The 22,113-nt window shown below is 42.3% G+C and overlaps 1 protein-coding gene across 3 annotated transcripts in view; it reads left to right on the forward strand.

Annotated features, from left to right (window-relative positions):
- The first annotated feature begins 14,061 nt into the window (after positions 1-14,061).
- COL7A1 (collagen type VII alpha 1 chain) overlaps positions 14,062-22,113 on the forward strand; it is a 152,750-nt gene continuing 144,698 nt past the window's right edge. For all 3 annotated transcript variants that reach the window (XM_081938128.1, XM_081938129.1, XM_081938130.1), the window contains exon 1: positions 14,062-14,256. The gene's annotated coding sequence lies outside the window, so the exon portion shown is untranslated. The remainder of the gene's footprint in view (positions 14,257-22,113) is intronic.

A 22,113-nucleotide genomic window follows, 5' to 3' on the forward strand; every position in this document is an offset into this window, starting at 1 on the left:
CTGCTTCTAGCAAGAGGTTTGTGGATGGTAATCAACTGAAAAGTGCTGTTCATATTGATCTCTGATGTATTTGAAGGATTCTCCCAAAATACCAATCATCTCAAGCTCCATAGAATTTTGCACTTGTAAACAACATTTAAAGTATCTTGCTTGGATTGCGTGCTTAAATCTAGCTACCTTTTGCAAGGAACCTACGTTGCCCAGATTTTTTAAAAAATCAAGATTTGGGATCTTGCTTCAGAGGATTTAAAAATCACTATTCCTACATTGTTAATGAAGCATACGCTTACTTTCAGTTCTGTACTGAGTGTAGCCTTCTCGTCTTCTTTTGATAGCTCATCCAATGGAAATGATTTTCATCTTATAAAAATGATTAATGAAGGAAGGCATTTCAGAAGCTTATACCAATTAAACAAAACAACTTCATTAAACAAGAGACTGATGAATCTGCTAAGAGAGTTGGATGTGGCTTCAGGCCAGTGGTGGATTGCAGGCGGTACGCCCCGGTACGGGCATACAGGATCCTGCCCGGAGCACCGGATACCATTCCGGTACGGTGCTCCAGAGGGCCCACCCACCCGCTCGAGCTCCTTACCTGTGCTTTAAGCCTTTGGCGCTTCCGTGAATGCGCATGGTGCATACAGCATCTGTGCGACACTCCACCGAGCAGCTGGAGTATCGCAGAGGCTTGCGGAAGCGTTGCAGGCAAGTACAATACTTATGTGCATGCTGCGTGTGTGTGTGCGTATGCCGCACGCATACGTGTAAGTGATGCCGGGGTGAATCCAGAACCCACCACTGCTTCAGGCCTAGGACTAAAGTATAAGATGCTTAGAAAACAACATTTGCTGGAAATCCTAATAAGAATTTACCTTTATATTTGTTTCTATCTTCAAAGTTATTGCCTAGGTTTACATTTGATGCTGTCATGGTTTATTTTACCATGCTTTGAATAATCCACACCTCGCTGAGCTCAGACATCCTGCAAAAACATAAATTGTAGTTTACAAACCCAAAACCTGGGTACACACATTGCATTAAGTCCAAACCAAACAAATCAAATTACAATATATATCATGTATGAAACTAGCCACTATATTTATGCAAGCAGTTAAGACTCATCCCTACAACAGAAGAGATACAGATATGCTATTTGTGTTTTTTTAAGTGTACGTTAGCGAAGAAAAGAAAATTACAGACATCTTAGAGTTTGGTAATACTAGCTGCTGATGAAAAAAACATTCCAAATTGCTCTGTTCTTATGAGAAATATATATCTGAATCCCATTTAACTGACAGCTTAATTCATCCATTTAATGAGTTAATTTTTTAATAGCAAGGATAAGGTAAAGAAATTAACCGGTGTACAAATAAAGAATATATTGGCTAAAATTGAAAATAAATATTAAGTTTGGCTAAAGATTGCCAAGATTGATCAGGAATGATCAAATGGTTGGTAAATGGCAATGTAAGTGTTAGATCAGCGAGAAGCAGCAGACAAGAGGTGCAAGTGATTTTCAGCACTTTTTTATTTCAAGAGTAAGTGACTGCGCTCTGCCGGCTGGACTGCCGGAGCTTGCCTTTTAAGGAGCTCCAGCACACCAGCCAGCCAGTGACAGTTGTTTAAACTTCGTGGGGTCTGGACAACCAATCTCCGGTGAGCATGTGAAAACATGTAAATTTAACAATGTACGTCCATACATAACACCCCTCCCCTCCTAGAATGAACAATATCCAATCCCCGGCCTATGTAGGTGACATAGTATTTCAGGTAGGCAGGGCGCGCCAGTCTCCTACTTGACATGCATGGATCACTTGTCCCTGGGAGCTCGGCTGGTGCGGTTGAGCCTGCTTTTCCTCCAGCTGCCTGAGAAGGAACCTTCTGGAACTCCTTGACCCGCGAGTCGAGCTCCAGCCTGGTTCCTTCAGCTCCTGAGAAGCCATTTCTTTGGGGGACGGCTTCAGATGCAGCTACATGTTCACAGCTCAGGTTGGACAGTCGTCCCTCGATCTCTTGGCTTGATTGGGCCTGTTCTTGCTTATCTGCTTCCCGGCTGGTGGTTGAGCATGTTCCACGGGGCAGAGACCTGGAGTTCTCCAGGAGTTATTCTGAGCTGGTGGGTGCAGTCCAATTGTCCTGGTTCCTCAGTTCAGCGTCCCCCAGGTGGTGTCAGAGCTGGTTGATGTGCCTCCTCCAGATTCGTCCAATCTCTAGCTCCACTCAGTACGACTTTGGCCCAGTGACACAATTCGGCCCACCAGCCAAGTCCGGTACCCGGTGTAGTTGTGGGCGAATACCTGGTCATTTATGTTGAACTCCTGGGTTGGTCGAGCAGAATCCAGGGGGTTCTCTGGAAGGTAGTCCGGGTGGTACCGGTCGAGTCTGGACCTCAGCCTTCTCCCCATCAACAGCTCTGCTGGGCTCTTGTTGGTGGTCGCATGGGGGGCGATGTGTTGGGTGAAAAGGAATTGGTCAATCTTTTCCTGCCAGCTTCCTGGTCCCATTTGGGTGAGGGTTTCTTTTGTGAGCCTCACCATTTGCTCAGCCTGTCCATTGCTTGCCGGATTGAATGGGGCAATGAGAACATGCCGGATCTCTTGCTGGGTGAAGAATGCCTTCATTGTCTTGGCAGTCAGTTGTGGGCCATTGTCGGAGACCAGGGTGTCGGGTAGGCGGTGGATCGCGAAAAGTTCCCTGAGAGCTTTGATGATGGCTTCTGCTATGGTTGATTGCATGATAATGACCTCCAGCCATTTGGAGTAAGCATCCACCATGATCAGGAACGTCTGCCCTTCCACTGGTCCCGCGAAGTCGATGTGGATGCGTGACCATGGTCCCTTGGCTGCTTCCCACTCTTGCACGTGTGCCCAGGGTGAGGGCTGGTTGTGTCTCATGGCAGGGTCTGCAAGTGGCTACCCACTCCCTGATGTCCTTATCCCTATTGGGCCACCAGATGTAACTCTGGGCTAATGCCTTCATCCGTAGTATCCCTGGGTGACCCTCGTGGAGGGCTTCCATGGTTCGCCTTCACAGCCTCTGGGGTACGATGACTCTCTCCCCCCACAACAAGCAACCCTTGCTAGTTAATAGTTCTACCTGCTTACTCTGGTAGCTCTGGAACTCCTCACTCAGCTTCTCCTGTGGCCACCCCTTCAACACCCACTTCAGAATCTTTCGCAACCCCTTGTCATTTTGTGTGTGCTCGATGATGTCCCTGCCGGTGACCGGGCTGACTGGGTCGATGTCGATCAGCAGTACCATGGCGGTGGGGTATGAGTGAGTTTCAGCACTTTTTTATTTCAAGAGTAAGTGACTGCGCTCTGCTGGCTGGGCTGCCGGAGCTCGCCTTTTAAGAAGCTCCGGCAGACCAACCAGCCAATGACAGTTGTTCCCGGGGTTTGGGCAAACAATCCCCGCTGAGCATGTGAAAACATGTAAATTTAACAATGTATGTCTGATTTAAAAATAAAACTTTTCTAGCAATCACATTGTGCTGGTGAGCATATCTTACAATGAAGGATTCACTATTTCAAGATTCTTAGAGTGAACTGTAGGCAGAAACCACAGATAACTTCCACTGTGCTTTTGCTTACTTAGCAACCTATTTTGATACTCAGTACACAAAATTACATTTATATATACTGCATACATAGTAGTTCTTGGGAACTATAGTTGTGGGATGGAAAAGTGAAGTTTATATATCATGTATACATGAAAATTTAAATTAAAAATCTTGATTTGGCAGTTAGACAATGTCTAATGACTTAGTACCAAATTTTGCAGCGTGTGGTTAGAATTCCTAGAATTTTGTGAAACAAATGTGCAATAAAAGTATAGTCTCTTCCCTATCATATATATATTTTAAGGGCATAAAATATAATCAGTATTCGTTTATTTAAAATGTAAACAGGGCTTTTAAACATTAGATTAAGAGAATTTCTCCTTTTCCATAGGAAAAATGACTTGTTTAAAATAAATAGCATAATCTATATACAATTAAAGTGTGTTTCTTGCATCAAAATTGTTTTACTCATATGGACATTTAGTTGTTAAACACATTGTTTCTAAACATACAACCTGTTCTTTGCATAATATTCATATGTTGTTTAATTTATACTTCCTGGCAGAGTACAAAGGTATTCCTTATATGTTTAGCACAGAACAATATGATTATGATCCACCATTCTGGATATCAAATTAAAGGGAATTCAGTTCAAGAATGTTACTGACTATAATTAAACAGGCAAAGTCAAACAGCATCACAGTATACTTTCGTTGTTTTGTCTTCACAGTAGTTAATGAAATCCTTCATACTTGTGTTTCTAGACAACACTTTGGTTTAGAAACCATGATTCTGGCTGTGTTGTAAATGCAAACCATCATGATTTATAAAATTAATTATAGCTAAGTAACTTATGGTATCGCTTAATGTAACATGTAAATCTGAATACTAACCTCAGTAATAATGCTACTATTCTCTAGAATGTGTCTTTAGCTTTACTATATTTTGTTACATATTCAGTGGTGGGTTGCAGGCGGTACGCCCCAGTACGGGCATACCAGAGCCTGCCCAGAGTACCGGGTACCATTCCGGTACGGTGCTCTGAAGGGCCCATCCGCCCGGCTGCGCTCCTTACTTGTCTTTAAAGTCTTCGGCACTTCCGTGTATGTGCACGGCGCATACAGCGCCTGCGTGACACTCCGCTGAGCAGCTGGAGCATCACGGAGGCGTGGCTGGACAATAAGACACATGCGTGAACTGCGCACATATGCACACACACTGCGCGCATCCATGTGGACACCGCCAGGCCCATTCCAACAGTACCAATTGGAACTGGATCCAGAACCCACCACTGTACACATTCTATAGTTTTATTATTTCCTGAGAAAAATTGGTTTGGCGCAAGTTGTATAATCAAGCTTCTGGGTTGTTTGTTTTACTGCTGCTTTTCCTATATTAGGAAAGAGGGAAAATAAGTTTTCCCCTTTGCACATATTTCTTTTCTCTCGAGCCAGGCTAGAGAGCAAGCAATCCAGCTGAAAAATCCTTATGGCATTTTCTTGTTTGTCTTTTGTCTGGTGGTTAATTTGGAAAAGTTAAAAAAGTTAAAATTCTTCAACACTTCAACAAACTTTGGAATTGCTTCCATATGTTTAATGGAAATGTCTCCCTTATTTCCACTGTCCCATCTTGTTCCAGTGCTTGAGCTGAGGACACCCATATTTCTCTAGGGCACCACAAATTAGCTCTAGCTATCCTGATCAAAGTCAAGGCTGATGGAATTTAAAGCAACATCTCATGTGCCATGTTTTCTCTTCTGCTGTTTTGTTAGTCCTCTGACATATACTAGCACAGGCAAACATTTGAGATACAAAAATTAAGTACAAAAAAGGTAAAATAAAGTAAAATAAAAACCACTGGATGTCTGAAGTGACAAACGATAACACATGTGTCATGAGTTTCATCAGGCATCATGCCACATTTCAATCTGTGAATTGTGACTGACTGTGGGACTAAAAGCTGAATTGAAAATATTACCTGCTGAAATGATCATTTTCATCATTACAATAGCTTTTCCAAACAATAACAGAAATAGTGTACAATTCATACAACTGGTGGTGAAAGCCACGTAACATATGAATTGCAATTATGTAACAACAATAATAGTACTTACCAATTTGCATATAGACTTATATATCACTTTACAGTGCTTTACAGCCCCCTCTCTAAGTGGTTTACAGAATTAGCATATTTCCCCCACCAATCTCAGTCCTCATTTTACTGACCTTGGAAGGATGGAAGGCTGAGTCAACCTTGAGCCAGTGAGACTTGAACTGCCGATCTGTTAGCAACTGGCAGTCAGCAGAATTAGCCTGCAGTACTGCATTCTAACCACTGCGCCACCACATCTCTTAGTAATCAAATACTGTAAAAACAGTGATTCAACGGAAATGGAATAAATGGGAATAGAGACCTCTCTTGAAAAGAAACAATATTAAGATTCTCTTAGAAAACAGATAAATGATAACTAATATAAAGAATAATAAAATTTTGACTACAGGTAACAGACCCTTACTTCCTCTGTTGGTTGCAGTGAGTCAAGCTTCCTGATGTATATCTCAAAATTAATAGATATTCATATCTTCCAATAGTTAAAATGTTCCCTCTGTTTTCTGGGAAGAATGTTTATCCTTCTGTAGCTACAATTTGACCCTGTGACCAGCTGTGCTGAATAGAGCCCATTACAGATGAATGACAGCTAATCAGATCTGGAATGTCATTGCATTTGGATCAGAAGAGATAGTTCGTTGGGTTCCAAGGTGAGCACGTCTGCCATAAAATTGCATGACTGTGTTTCTATGATTGATTTTTGAATAATGCGACTAAAATGTATTGGATCATTTTCTAGCAAGCAACAGCTCTAAAAATAATTTTAACAAGTAGTTAGTTCTATTAGTTAGCTGTGACAATAAAAGCAATGTGCCAATACAATAGAATATTTATAGCTCAGGGTTGAACTGTGGGGTCCTTAGTGCTTCCTTTGGAAGCTTGCAGACATTTTATTACCAACTAGTGCACTGATGATGTTACTTATTTTGGAATGAAACATATGCAAGAAAACCATCAATCAATCTCAGAGAACACCAAGGACCCCACAAAAGAGATAATCAGAGCTGTACTGTAATATCTAGATGACCACTAGATGGCGGTAAAGTGTTGTACATAATTCTTCTGCCATCTAGTGGTTTGATAGCCCTTGCACCTTAAAGACAAAGATAAGATCAACCCTCCACATCTACACCAGTAGCACCATCAGAGGCAACAGCAAGTATACTGTTAACTATAGAGGCACAAGATCAGAGGTGCTTCCATATGATTATATACCATCATCTGTCAGAAATGCCTTTTAGATTATATAGAGGGCAAATTTTGTGCAATAAAACTAATCAACTCAAAAAATAAAATCAAAGTATTTCAATCTTCCAGGTCCCTCTATGTCAGACCTCAAGGTGATGGTTTTGGAAAAACAGGGCTTTAAAAGCACCATCAGTGAAAAGTGAATAATTGCTAAACTCACATACATCAAAAGGTTTCACGCAATATCAGAAGTTTTCAACAAACATGATTGTCAATTGATAAAATACTAGCAATCTGTCTCATATAAACCAATCTCTCTTCCCCTCCCTTTTCCCAATCTAAATCTTAGATCAGATCAGTCCAGCCAGGTCACTTCAACTAGGATATTGTAGGCTTTTAAATAATATTTGTTCATTGGAAAAGGTAGTTCCAAAAGATATTCCTCCTAAGTTCTTATCTCTATATTGCTTAAGTGCGCAGTTAAAACATGTTGTGCCCTACACATTTTTCTGCCTGTAGGAAACTACATTATTCTTCATTCTCTTAAAAACTATGCTTTACTTTCCCTTTCCAATTTAGTTTCAAAGCAATAGCCAGTGACCAAGATTTTCACCTTCAATCCCGCCCCCCTCTTTCCCCACAATCCATCAGAGCCAGTGGTGAAATTCAATTTTTTTTACTACCGGTTCTGTTGGCACGGCTTGGTGGGTGTGGCAGGGGAAGGATACTGCAAAATCCCCATTCCCACCCCACTCTGGGGCCAGTCGGAGATGGCATTTGCCAGTTCTCCGAACTACTCAAAATTTCCCTTACTGGGTTCCAGAACCTAACTGAACCTGCTGAATTTCACCCCTGATCAGAGCCCTCTCTCAATACTGGTATATCATTGCAATACATGGTGTAGTTTCTTGTCATTTGCAGACACAAAACACATAAGAGCATATTGTAACAAATGGAGAGAGAAAAAATCCCAGCTTTGCCCATATAATAATTTTGCACAGTTTATGATTTCAGTTTATGATGTCTAGGCAATTCTTTATTTGTTTTTCTGCCCTGATCAAACTTTTTAATCAATTCTGGAAATCTACACAAAAGCAACGGAAAAGGTAAGAACTTGATTAAGAATTGGTTAAAGCTACCTTAGTTTATAAATAAATATAGTTTGTCAATAAGGCTTCCTCTTATTTTTATGTAAATGATTAAAACAAGCCATGCCTTTAGTATAATATAAAAATACAACTACATGTACATATGTGGCTACTGGTCACATGGACATGTGTGCATGTACATATGTAGGAAGCAAGTTGTTCAGAGTTGTCTGCTTTAAGCACAGTAATAAGAGTAGCCATTGCATGGAAAGAGTTAACCTTTTCTGCATATCTTTGTTTCAATCTAGCTCTTAGTGTATATGATTGATGGTTATGTATCAAGTTGGTGTTGACTCTTAGGAACCATACAGAGAAATTTTCTCTGGGAAGGTCTATCCCCAAATTGGTCCTTCAAGTCTTTTTAATAGGCACAGTAGTAGCTCTATTTTCTGCCAATATTAAAACAGGTTTTAATGGTCTTTACCATGAAATCCTGATACCAGTCTTCATCTGGAAAACTCCACTGATCTGGTGGAAGTCATACCAAGATGAAACTGCTTATTTTATAGAAATTGCTTCCTGAAATGATACTAAAGTTAAAGTTTAATTTAACACCAAAAAAGTTTCTCCTCCATAAAATCCTCCCTACATTGGTCTATATATTATCAATTATCAGCACACAATAAACATTGAAACAGCAAGTATAATCTATTTCTGTCAAAAAGGAATATAAAGACTTTCTTTTTAAATAAATCAGAAGAAACCTAGCACCAGATCCTATTTTCTAAAATATAGCAGATGTATCCCTTAAGTAAGTTCTAAAACCGTGTTTCCCCGAAATTGCGACATGTCCTGATAATAAGAGCATGCCATATTTTTCCTGTGGGCAAAAATATACGCCCTCCCCCCAAAATAAGCCCCCTTGACAACTCCCCTCTCCAGCCAGGCAGAGCACCACTCACCAATCTAGTGATATCCCGAAGGTGCACAGCTGCAGGAGCCGGGGGGAGGGGGGCAAAGGCGCTCACATTGCTTGATGCCTTTGGGATACTGCTAGGTTGGTGGGTGGCGCTGCTCTGCCCAGCTGGAGCAGGGGGTTGCCGGGCAGCTGTTCTCATGAGCAGCTGCCCAGCAACACCCCTTTCCAGCTGTACAACGCGCCATTCACTGACCCAGTAATATCCCAAAGGTGCTAAGCCACGTGGCGCTCTGCCTGGCTGGAAAGAGAAGTTGCGCGAGCACTTGTTCTGCCTCCAGCTCACGTGCCTCCCTGCCTCACCATTCCCAGGTCTCCCTGCAGCAGTGGGCCAGGGCGCCGCTGCCGCCCCTGCCACCCCACCGCCACCGCCGCTGCCCCACTGCCATCACCGCCACCATCTCCAAGCATAACCGGCTTCCAAACTTCGGAGATCCAATGCCGAGTCTTCCGCAGCGGCCACTCTGGGACTACGCTCTATGGTTGTGGGCTGGCTGTTGGAAGACTCTGGTACAGAGAGTCTTTCTGCAGCCAGCCTACTACCATAGAGCGTAGTCCCAGAGCGGCCGTTGCCGGAAGACTCGGCAGCGGATCTCTGGAGTTTGGAAGCCGGTTATGCTCGGAGTATGTCAGCGGCGGCAACGGGGCCGTGGCGGAGGTGGCAGCGTGGCGGCAGTGGCGGTGGCGGCGCCCTGGCCCAGCCCTGCAGGGAGAGTTGGGTGTGGTCATCTCATTACGGCTTTGTTGTGCTGCTGCGACAGCGCAACACAGCCGTTTGCCCCTGAGGCTGTGCCCGGCTCTTCAGGTGCCCGCTCACAAGAGAGCAGCCACCCGGCAACCCCAAACCAATAAGCCCTCCCCCTGATAATAAGGCTCAAGCAAAAAAAATTTGGGGGGGGTTTCAAAAGAAAATAAGACCCTGTCTTATTTTCGGGGAAACACGGTATATTTGCAAAGTCTGTCCAATCTAAACAAATCTAAACAAATAATCAAATTATAGCTATTTTCTAGTTTCCCTTTGGTGCAATGGAAGATATGAAACTTCAGATTGACAAATTTCACTTCTGCTGTAGCCCCCAGATTGAATTGGATGACCTCTGAGTTAAACTGGGCTATCTTCTGAATTCAAGGTAAATTTTGTGAACCGTGCACATCTTTAATTGGCCATGATTATAAGTAAAGGTGATACTTCTCCCATGCACAATAGTGATTATGTACACTGAACAAAGAGACAGTAATTATTTCAGATGAAATAGTGTAAACACTGATGATATTTTTTGTCTAAACACATTTTTTTCTATTTAACACATAGTTCCAGGAAATTTGAACCTGTTTTTTAGGTGTTCAGATGAATTCCAGTAGAACTGAAGTTCATAAATAGGATAAATAGAAGCATATGCATTGTTCTGGAGGAAGTTGGCACCCATCCCACTCCTAGAAAAATGAAATATTTTAGGAAATATTAAAAGGGCAGAATATTTCCCTTAAAAGGGAAGCAGAAACTCAGCCCCCTCCCCACCTTTGGTAATGGGCGATTAAGGCCTCTGCCAGTCAATTCTACATATCAAAGATGTACCTCCTTCAGGCAGAGCCATAAAAGAAAGCCCTTTCATTACATCATCACCCAGCAAGAGTCAACCAAATTTGGGACTCAGGACAGCCTACAGAGTTGCCCCTTATGGCCCCATGGGAGTCTGACAATCAATCAGAATACAAGCTCAAATTCAAAAGCCCAGAGGGGGCATAAAACCCTGGCACTCCCAGCATCTCTTCCCTTTTTTTTTTTTTTGCCAAGCTTTTCAAGCCATGTGATCCTCTTCATCAATAAACCTTCTTTCCAAGCAACGTCCATGAATCCAGTGTCTTTTCCCCTACTTGGAACTGAACCCAGATGGACATTTCTTCCAAAAGTTCTTTTAGGGGGGGAAATCAATTCCTTTAAAAGAGGCGTTTCCGACCCATGAGTTGTGGGCTGTACGTGTTGAGGTGTTCTGTTTTGGAGATTAACCTGGCTCCTTCAAAATTGATTTCATGTCCTGTAGCTTTAAGGTGCTGGAAAAGGGAGGACGTTTTTTCTTTTTTTCTTACTGCGTTCTTGTGTTCTGCGATGCGTGCATTTATTCTCCTGTTTGTTTGTGCTATATATGTTGCCGGGCAGATTTTGCATGGTATTTCGTAGACTCCTTGGTTTTCTAGCTGGATTTTGTCTTTGGGGTTTCTTAAGATGTTGGCTATTTTTTGGTCAGTGGTGAAGGCTGTCCTGATATTGTGCTTGTGGAGAATTTTGCTGATTTTATCTGTGGTGCCTTTGATGTAAAGGAGGAGGGCGATGCCATTGTCCTGTTCTGTGTCTTGGTCAACAAGAGAATAATCATGGAAGCCATCGAAATAGAGAAACACCCCCACAACATGAATAAACGTGATGATATCTCCCGCCGACCAAACATCTGGAAACCAGCCCTAGTCAACAAACGAACACCACCCACCACCCAGGCCGTTACAATACAAAACAACAATGCACACACAGCCAGCACCAATCAACATCAATCTACCAATCATGATACAACCACACAACCAATCATTCCACTTACTGAAACAAAGCCAGCACCCCATCCCCTCCCACCAAGATTTACAGAAAGACGGCAGCTCCGTTCGCATTTTAAGCCCAAGCCTGAAGATGACAAGTGAGATCTTGCTGAAACGTTGCCAAGACAATCTCAATCTTACACAGGAAAAGACCCGAATACAACAAACCAGCATACACACACACACACACACACACACACACACATTATTATCATTGTTAATCATTTATATGACTATAACTATTATTGCTTCTTTTTATACGTAATATTCTAAGTTTAACTAAATTTAAATTAATTTTTATTATTATTTATTTTTATTATTACATCATCCTGTATCCATCCAATAGTAATACAGTCTTATATCTCTTGCCATTTGTAGTATTTGTATTCTAATTGGGTTTTTTTTTTTTTTTTTTTGTAGATCTTATATGGACTTCTCTTGGCACCTTGTTTTTCACTGCATATCTTGTAAAGACTCGGAACCCCTTGTCTGTTCCTTCCATCAACTTCCCTTTGATTATCACCGATGCTTCTGCCAGAATTCCTATCATTACTTCTACTAAATTTTCTCCCTTTTCTTCTTCTATATTCTGGAATTTGAGATAAAATTCTCATCTGTCGCTCTCCCATTCCAATATTCCACTCTTGTCTTTTTCAACCACGCACAATCTGCTTTCAATATCTCCAATTTTATTATCTCTTTGTTCATCTTTTTCTTCATTTTTTTGAAATCTGTCCTCGTTTTTCATCATCGCTTGGTAAATATTCTCAATTTTTCCATCTATTTTTCTTGTTCTTTGTTCAATATTCTCCATTCTCTTTTCAATGACCTCTGTTCTTTCTTGTATTTTTTGAATTTCTTGCATAATCATCATGCACGGGGTGGCGCACATTTGGGGGTCACACATGCATGTGTGAGTGTGGGGGACACGGGGGGAGGCATTACATTATGTTGCATGCATGCGCATGCGCTTTCGGCACACAATGACAAAAAGGTTAACCATCACTGCTATAGGGTATAATGGAATGTGTGGCTGATGAAGGGAATAGATGCTGCCTAGAGAACATTCAGAAGAGAACTGAGCCCTTAGTAGATCCATTACACACAAATAACAAACAAGACAGTGACTTGAATAAGTCTTTGAAGGTTTTGAAGGTTTTTGTGAGAAGTGGTAAAGAAAAAAGGAAAATAAATCAAGTAGGTCATTATTTGATGGAATTAAATATCAAGTCTATTAAAAGTAAATGGAAAGAATACAGCATTAGTTTATTTGGTCAAGATAGATAGGTTGCTGTCTCTGGTAAAACTTAATGGATTAAAGGGGAATGTTTTAAAGCTTTGTTGATAGCTAAAGAGATGAGTTATGGGGGGGAAGGTCATTTGTTGTATTTTAGAAGGCAGTAATTACTAAAATTGTTTCTAGCTTTGACAAAGGGGGTTTTCTTCTGTTCTTTTGCTTTTCGGCACTTTTTATTTTTTTCCTATATATTTTTAGTTTGTATTAGAATGTCTGAATATAGATATTTTGTCCAGGTTGGTTGTCCCATCCGCCAAATTTCTACTCAAAGCAATAGTCAACACTGGCAACTTTGGCACAGAATGGCTGGTCCAATAGGGAACTCATGGCCATTTATAAGAAAGATCAAGTGTAAAATACACTTCGCAATGGTGATGGCACTATTTTCAGGGATTGCTGTGAAAACAGAGAGTGTACCAGCGGAGTTTGGTATCCATAATGGGTAGCTCCCCCCCCCCTTTTTTTTTTTTTTTACAAAGGGACGTGTCTATTCTTTTTATTTTTTAATTTCTCCTATAAGGAATAGGGAGGGGAAAACCCTCCCTAAACAACACGAATACAGGTAGTCCTCAATTTACAAAGCCCAAAATTTATGCTGGTTAGCAGATGGCCATTTACAGGTAGTCCTTGACTTATGACCACAACAGAGCCCAAAACTTGTTGTTAAGCAAGACAGTTGCTAAGTGAGTTTTGCTCCATTTTACGACCTTCCTTGCCACTGTTGTTAAGTGAATTACCAAGCTAGTAACATCTGGCTTCCTCATTGACTTTGCTTGTCAGAAGGTCCCAGGTGGTTATCAGGTAAGCCCTGGAACACTGCAATTGTCATAAATATGAGTCACTGATCAAGCATCACGAATGTAAATCATGTCCTAAGTGTGAAAAATGGTCGTATGTCACTCTTCTCAGTGCTGTGGTAACTTCAAACGGTCACTAAACGGGACTACTGTAAATCGAGGGCTGTCTGTACCGCGCAGTACTAGCTTCTCAGCGCTATTCCTATCCTTCAGGCACGAGAGACAACTGCGTGAGCCGGGCACCGAGACTGGGCTGGGCTGGGGGGGGGGGGCAGCCCACCGACCCTCCCTCCCCGCCGCCCATTTTCACCAAAGAAGCGAAGCGCGCTTAGACTCGCGGGGGGGGGGACGGGTGGTCCGAGCCCGGAGCAGCAGCAGGCGCAGCGCCGGAGGAGGGGCGAACGACGTACACAGACAACGCCCCCTCCCCCCTTCTCATCCTTTTGGCAAACGGCGTCGCGGGACTTCCCGGGTTCTCTTTTTTTTCTCTCCCCCCTCGGCTGCTTTTGGAGAGACGGCCGGCTGTTTCTCTGCTTCTTCCCTGATGAGCAGCGCGGGAGAGGCTCAGGGGGGCCGCCGCTGAGGGGAAAGAGAGGCAAGGCAGAGTCCCCAGATCTTCTGCAGAGTATGCGCGCGGGCAGCGGCAGCGGCAGGTAACTCTCCCGCTTTCGAGGAGCGGATCTCCCGGCTGGCTTCCCGGTGGGGTAGGCAGCGCCGCCTCCCTTGGCTTCCAGGGATGCCATGCGATGCTCAGCGGGGTCAGGTCTGCGAAGCCAGGGGGACACGCGCGCACTCACTCACACACACACAGACACACACACACACACACACGAGAGGGAAGGCGCGCGAATGGAGGAGAACCAAGCTGCAGCTGACACACACACACCCGTCCCCCCCTTTCCCTCCACGCCGTTAGTAGAAAGCCGGGAGCGCTGAATTCGCTGGCATTGCAGCCTAAACTCCTTGGCTAGTAAACTTCGAGGGGACTTAGATTTAGACTTAGACTAAACTTTGTTGTCCCTTTGAATGTACGCTAATCGGCATACATTACAATGAAATTTCGTTGCACACTTCTGAGTAACACCTGAGCCACGGCTTTACAATCCGTGGGGTTAACGTTCAGTGGGGAGGAAGCCTTACTCTGCACGAGCTCAGAGGCACCTCGGGTTTTGCTCCCTGGCGCTAAAGGAAACCACTTAGCCGGGTGCCGCCTTGACAAGTTCTAACGCTGTCCTATATTCTTCTTTCTCTTCTGCTTGTGTCTTGGGCTGCTTCTGATTCTTGTTTCCACTTGTTAGTCGCTCAAAAACCAGCGTTTCCTTTCTATGCATGTTGCCATCTGCGAGTCCTCTCTGGGAAAGTTGTGTCCTGTTTCTGGAACTTGGGCAGCGGCCACTGACATTGTTGGCCATGCTCAGTTGCTTTCCATGAACAGGGTGACTGTCCTCTTCCTCCAGTTCTTTGGTGGCTCATTTCCTTAAAATTGGCTCTTGGACAGCTCAAAGAAACTCAACCATAGATTCTTCATTTGCCTCTCCCCAAATTGTTGGGCTTTAATTCCCATCACCCTAAACAGCAGGGTTGACTTTTGGGACCTGTAGTGCAAAAACAACAGCCAACTCTGGATTAAGTCCCATTGCCATAGACTGCTCAACTAGGGGAGAAGCATTCATTGAAAAAAATTACTGGCCTGGAAGTATATATATATATATTTGTTAAGGAAACAAGCTGAGAGCATAAAACTTTACAAGTCTTGTGTGGTGGATTGGACTGAGATGAAGACCTGGTCAGGTTACCTTAGTGAGGGTTATAACTAATTACAGATTCAAATGCTGGCTTCCCTGATCTATGAATAAATAATCGATAAATAAATAATAAGACAATGCTACAGTTTTGTTCTTGCAGGTTGATTTTGCTAGTAACGCTTTAAAAGGCAATAAAGTAATAGGTGGTCCCATCATAATTGAGGAAGACTTTTGGACATTTGAAAGGTAGGCTGGAAGTTAAAAATTAGGGTACAATAAAGCCTCATGCAACAGATTACCTTGGGGGTTCTCCCTCCGTTTTATAAATATTTCTGGAGTACCTGTATATGCTGAACCAATGAACTATTTCCTTCCTCATAGCTACAGGGCAGGGAGGTGGTAGCTTGGCTGGAGTTCACCAGAATAGGAACTGTTTTTAGTAACTTGGGGGCAAGAGGAAATTACACTTTCCTTGGGACCAAAAAGAACCCAGAAATAACAATTATTGAGGAAAGTTCCGTAGACAAAAATAGTGAATTCAAACTTGATTTTCAGTCTAGAACATTTATGGCTGAAACAAGTTGCATGAGCAGAGCCAATTATGGTTTGGTCAGCAAGCTATGATGAGCTAACTCATGGCTTAGCACATTGTGTGAATTTAGCCTTAGCATCATAGTTGTTTTACATTGTTTTGAACTACACTTCAGCAAGGTCTCAGTTTCCCCACCTAATTCTAATTGTGCTACCTGTAAGACTTGGCTGGTTTGTAGTTTACATCAAAGTGTAATCTGGTTGCCTTATTTTTATTTTACTATGAAGTGTGAACAAATAGGACATAAATGTAGGGGAAACAGTCATTTTCCTCCAATGACTTCATTTGCTCTTTGGACCCTATACAATTTATGAACTCATTTTTTTTCTATGCACATGTGGGAATTTGCATAATTAATTTCTAGTGAAGTGCTATTTTGTTGATTACTGCATTTAATAGAGATTCCTCTGCTTTCCTGAAACTGCTAGGGTATAAATATGAGAAAATGTACATATGCATTTAATTACCTGATTCGCAGACTGTGCTATCAATTCTGCCCTCCTATTAAAACCCTGATCTTGTTCTAGAATGTAGTAAGAAAGGGAGAATGCTCTTGAGATTATCCAAAATGCCTTTCCCGTGAATTTCCTGGTTTAACCAAAGGATGTGCTTTCTGTAAAAAGATAGGAGAAACTCCAGAAGGCAGATGATGCAAAGATCTAAGTGGCTAGGAAGTTTACATTAGGAAAGTCATCGTGTAGTACCACTGCACTCTAAATTAGCTATTCATTGGCGGCCTTCTAGTGGATTAATTTCTTCCTAACTATTTCACCCTTAGTTATAATCATCACTCTATCATATTTCAGCTATGTTTTCCTAAGAGTAGAGTGATTACAGCAGGGGTGAGTTCCTGCCAGTTCTAACCTTTTCTATAGAAGAGGTTCCACAAATCTACAGTGCCGTTTAGAACCAGTTCCAGCTCCCCCCACCCATCTGCCCATCATCAAGATGAAGAGCGAGAGGAGGAATTCTGGGAGTTGAAGTCTCCAAGTCTTAAAGCTGTCAAGTTTGAACACCCCTGTTTTTTTTCTAAAGGGTTAGGGGTGCAAGGGTCTTGTAACTTGACAGCTTTAAGACTTGCACACTTCAATGCCAGAGTTCCTGAGCCAACATGACTGGAGGAGGAATTCTGGGAGTTGAAGTCTACAAGTCTTAAAGCTGTCAAGTTTGAACACCCCTGGTTTTTTTTTTCTAAAGGGTTAGGGGTGCAAGGGTCTCGTAACTTGACAGCTTTAAGACTTGTGTGCTTCAAATGCCAGAGTTTCTGAGCCAACATCTTGGTTGCTAAGCAAGAGCGTTGCTAAGTGAGTTTCACCACATTTTACAAGTTGGCCATGCCCACCCAGTCACATGGGTGGCAAGCCACTCCTACCCGGTCAAATGGCCAGCAAGCAACTCCCACCCGGTCACATGGCCGGCAAGCCACTCCAACAAAGCAGGCCACACCTACAGAAGAGGTTCTAAAAAAATTTGAAACCCACCACTGGATTACAGACATAATCCAGCTCTTTTTAAAGTTCTTTTTATTTTCCCATCTGAAAGAGAGGAGATCTAGCTTCTCAATGGAACCTCTATAAAAGCTGTTGGCATAGCCAGGGAAGCTACATGGAAATCTGGTTGTCTAAAGTCAACATTGTACCAAAGCAATACAGCCACTATTACTTATTAGAAGTATAAGAACAGTTACCTTACGACAAGTTATACCTGGCTTGCATTTCTGGTTTCTGTGACATGAAGTGGTACTGTTAACTGGACTACTTTAGGATCTATAAAAGAAACTAAATACAATTAATAGTTTCATTTACTGTTTTGTCCAATTCATTTGCCAGAAGATTATCTACTTGCTTTATAATAGTTCTATTATCGTGTGAAGTGGACTGCTGCATAGAGGGACTGAAAGGAAAAAAACATGACAATAGGATGGAGGCATTGTCTATTAGTACAACTGAGGTGTTTCTGAGATTCTCCTCTTTCCACCTAACATCCCCCCATACTGCAGTCATTTGGGAGAGCTAGTTAGGAAAGGAAAGCTAGAAAAGAAATTTTTGTCTGGTCCTTTCAGGTTTTATATAATCTATTTTTATTTAGTTTGATTTAAAAAAATCAAGGTTGATTTGGTCAGATTTTTAAAAATTATCACCAGCAAATAAGGAATGCAGTACTGCAGGCTACGTCTGCCGACTGCCAGCTGCCAGCAGTTCGGCAGTTCGAATCTCACCAGGCTCAAGGTTGACTCAGCCTTCCATCCTTCTGAGGTAAAATGAGGACCCAGATTGTTGGGAGCAATAGGCTGACTCTGTAAACCGCTCAGAGAGGACTGTAAAGCACTGTGAATGGTATATAAGTCTAAGGGCTATTGCTAGTACTATCTTAGAATAATAGTAGAAATGGCATTGGTTGCAGTTGTTGATGATCTCTAGGAAGAGCGGGATGGAGGTAGTGCAACCATCCTTGCTCTCCATGATCTCTTGGTGGCCTTCAATACCATCAACCATGCTATCTGGTATCCATTTTGGCTGGCTGCAGGGTTTGGGCCTAGGCAGCACAGCTTTGTGCTGGTTTGGCTCTTTTCTGCAAGATATGTCCCAACCAGTGTTGATAGGGAGTGAGAAGTCTAGCCTACGACCACTCCTCTGTGGGCTCGGCATTCCCTTGATCCCTTTTTAATATCTATATGAAGCTGCTGGTGAACTCATTCACCACCAGGGGCTGAGGCATCGTCAGTAAGCTGATGATACTCAACTTTTTAACTCCATCCCAGTTATCCAAGTGTGTTGTTGCTGGCTTCTCGCAATGCCTGGAGGCTATGGGAGCCTGGTTGGGGGACAACAGGCTTCAGCTGAACCTTGGCATGACCGAATGGCTTTGAGTGCATGGAGTTTCAAGATCCAGAACTTTAACTAACTTATTTCTGGATGGGGTGGCACTGTCCCAGGCAGACATGGTCTGTAACTTGGAGGTTCTTCTAGACTCATGACTCCTGCTCAAAGAGCGGGTGGCAATCACAGCTAAGAGAGTCTTTGCACAACTCTGTGTTGTGCACCAGTTGTGACCTTTCCTGGATTGGGAGTCCCTATGCTCAGGCATTCAATTCTCGGGTCCCCTCACATCTGGACAACTGCAATGCGCTCTACATGGAACTGCCCTTGGGGAGCATTTGGAAGCCTCGAATGGCACAATGTACGTTGGTGCAGGCAGTACTTGAGGCCCCCAGGGTGGCCCATATTACACCACTACTCCATGAGCTACACTGGCTGCCAATTGGCCTCCGGGTGCAGTTCAAGGTGTTGGTTATTACCTTTACCCTACATGACATGGGTCCAGGTCACTTGAGGAACCATCTCACCCCACTAGGATTGGTGCACCTCAACCATGCTGGCAGAGAAGGCATGTTGCAGGTCCCATTGGTAAAGGGTTTCTGGCTGGTGGGGTCCAGGGAAATGGCCTTCGCTGCATGCCTCCTGCCCTTTGGAATATTTTACCCCCTGAGGTCAGATAGGCTCCCACCCTTCCGACCTTCCCCAGGAGCCTGAGGACCTGGGTCTGCCAGATGGCTTGGGGATCCAATGCAGGAACATGACACGATAGCAGTGTTCCAACATCTCAGGGGCTGCCACAAAGAAGAGGGAGTCAAACTATTCTGCAAAGCACCTGAGGGCAGAACAAGAAGAAATGGGTGGAAACTAATCAAGGAGAGAAGCAACTTAGAACTAAGGAGAAATTTCCTGACAGTTAGAACAATTAATCAGTGGAACAGCTTGCCTCCAGAAGTTGTGAATGCCCCAACACTGGAAGTTTTTAAGAAGATGGTGGATAACCATTTGTCTGAAGTGGTGTAGTTTCCTGCCTAAGCAGGGGGTTGGACTAGAAGACCTCCAAGGTCCCTTCAATTCCGTTATTCTATGATTTTATGATACTAAAGTGGTTGATGAATTAAGAAGCAAACCCACCTGCCCTCCATCCGCATCCTCCTCCCTCCCTCCACATCTCTTAACTATAGTTCTATTTTGACTGCAATTTACATTTTAATTGTTTTAGAAATATTTATCTTTTATGATTACAGGTAGTCCTTTACTTACAACCAAAATTTATGTTACAAAGTGAGACATTTGTTAAGTGAGTTTTGCTCCATTTTACAACTTTTCTTGCCACAGTTGATAAGGGAATCGCTGCAGGTGTTAAGTTAATAACACCATTGGTAAGTGAATCTAGCTTCCCCATTGACTTTGCTGGTCAGAAAGTTGCAAAAGGGGCTTACATGAGACAAGGACACTGCAACCATCATAAATATGAGTCGGTCTGAATTTTGATCACATGATCATGGGGATCACATGATCATGGGGATGCTGAAATGGGTGTGTGAAAAATGGTCATACAATGGCACTTTTTTCAGGGCTGTTATAACTTTGGACAGTCACTTAAATAACTGTTGTAAGTCGAGGACTAACTGTACAAAGCTTTTAACACTGTCAGCAGTCCATAGTTGTTTTGAAATGAGATGGGTGACAAATAAATTTAAGAAATAAATGTGATTCTTAATTATTTGTCTACAGAATGAACCAGTAAGGAAATTCATTATTATTTCCATTACTTCAGGTTGAGAGATAATGCTACATGAAAAATCTAGAGTCTGGACTTGAATTATAAGAATGATGAATACTTAAGTGTCCTATATAGTATATATTTAAAAGATCGGCACTATTTATTTTTAAAAGTTTCAAAAGTTTCCATGTCAGTGGAATGCAGTCTATTTATTGAGAAATTGATGAAACCAAGCCAATATTTTTACATAATTTCTTTTTTTTTAAGGAAAAATTGCTGCTTGTTGTTTTTTTAAGGAAGGATATCATTACAAAGAGAAAATATGTATGTGGTATGATCTAACCACTAAGTATCTTCTAGATGATTAAGGTGAAAGTTTGTTTCCAGTAGGATGAAGTTCTTCCTTTTTCTCTTAATCATCTGGTTTGGCCCATAATGAAGCCTTGTGTAAGTGATAGTTCTGGGTTCACCCATTATGTTAAACAATGATTTGTTTAACCGTGGGTATTCTGTTTTGTCAGTTAAGACTTTCATCTTGTATGAAGCAAGCTGAGTGTTTAACCTCCTGCTCCTTTCCTTAATCTCTCTGAGGAAAGACATCAGTAAGTTAACGGTGATTTGTTCAATCAGCTATGGTATGTAAACTGAAATGGCAGCAGAGGTGGTATTCAGCCAGTTCTGACAGGTTCTGGAGAACCAGTAGCAGAAATTTTGAGTAGTTTGGAGAACCGGCAAATAGGCTGGCCCCGCCCCTGCTGCCTCCCAGCTGATCTTCTTTTGTTGCCCTAAACAGGAAAACAGAGGTTAGTGGAAAGGAGGTTAGTGGGGTGGGGAGTGGATGGGGATTTTGCAGTAACCTTCCCCTGCCACACCCACAAAGCTACACCCACAAAGCCATGCCACGCCCACAAAGCGACACCCACAGAACAGTTAGTGAAAAAAGTTGAATCCCACCACTGAATGGCAATATGTATGAAATAGATTATAGTAACCTGATTTATACATTGTGTTGAGCCATAAGCCATGGTTTATAAACCACAATGGTAGGTTCACATATGTGTTAAGCCTAGTGTTTAAAGAATCATATGATTTAGTGCTGCATGTGAAGCCAATCACCATGGCTAGATTTATATACTTATATCTGGAGCTTTCAGATTGATCCATCTGTTATATTTGGAGCTTCCAATTTAATTGATCCAAAAGAAACAGATATCATTTATTACGTACAAGTGTGTTTATGTGCTTCTATGAATAATAAATCAAGATGTCTAAATGCTTTAAGAATTCAAACATTGAAAATTCCAAAATTAAATGATCTGATTAATTAACTTTAGCGCATGGAAGGGAAGATATATATATTTTCATCATTGTTTGAATTTCAGTCTTGTCTGGATTTTGCAATGTAATTCTCAATTAACTATGCATTTAAAGTGGAAATTTTGAATGAAATATATTGAGACCTGCATATTTCTAATAAAATATATTTATTTGAATATCGATTTGTGTGTGGCCTAAACATTTTAATGTGAGAAACAGATGGAACTAATTTATAAATGCATTTGGACCAATAATAACTCGACGGTTCCTTCCTAGTGTGCAGGTGGAAACCAAAGAAAGTAATCATTTTAACT

Source organism: Natrix helvetica (assembly GCF_964273705.1).
Source record: "Natrix helvetica genome assembly, chromosome: 1".
Lineage (NCBI taxonomy): Eukaryota > Metazoa > Chordata > Lepidosauria > Squamata > Natricidae > Natrix > Natrix helvetica.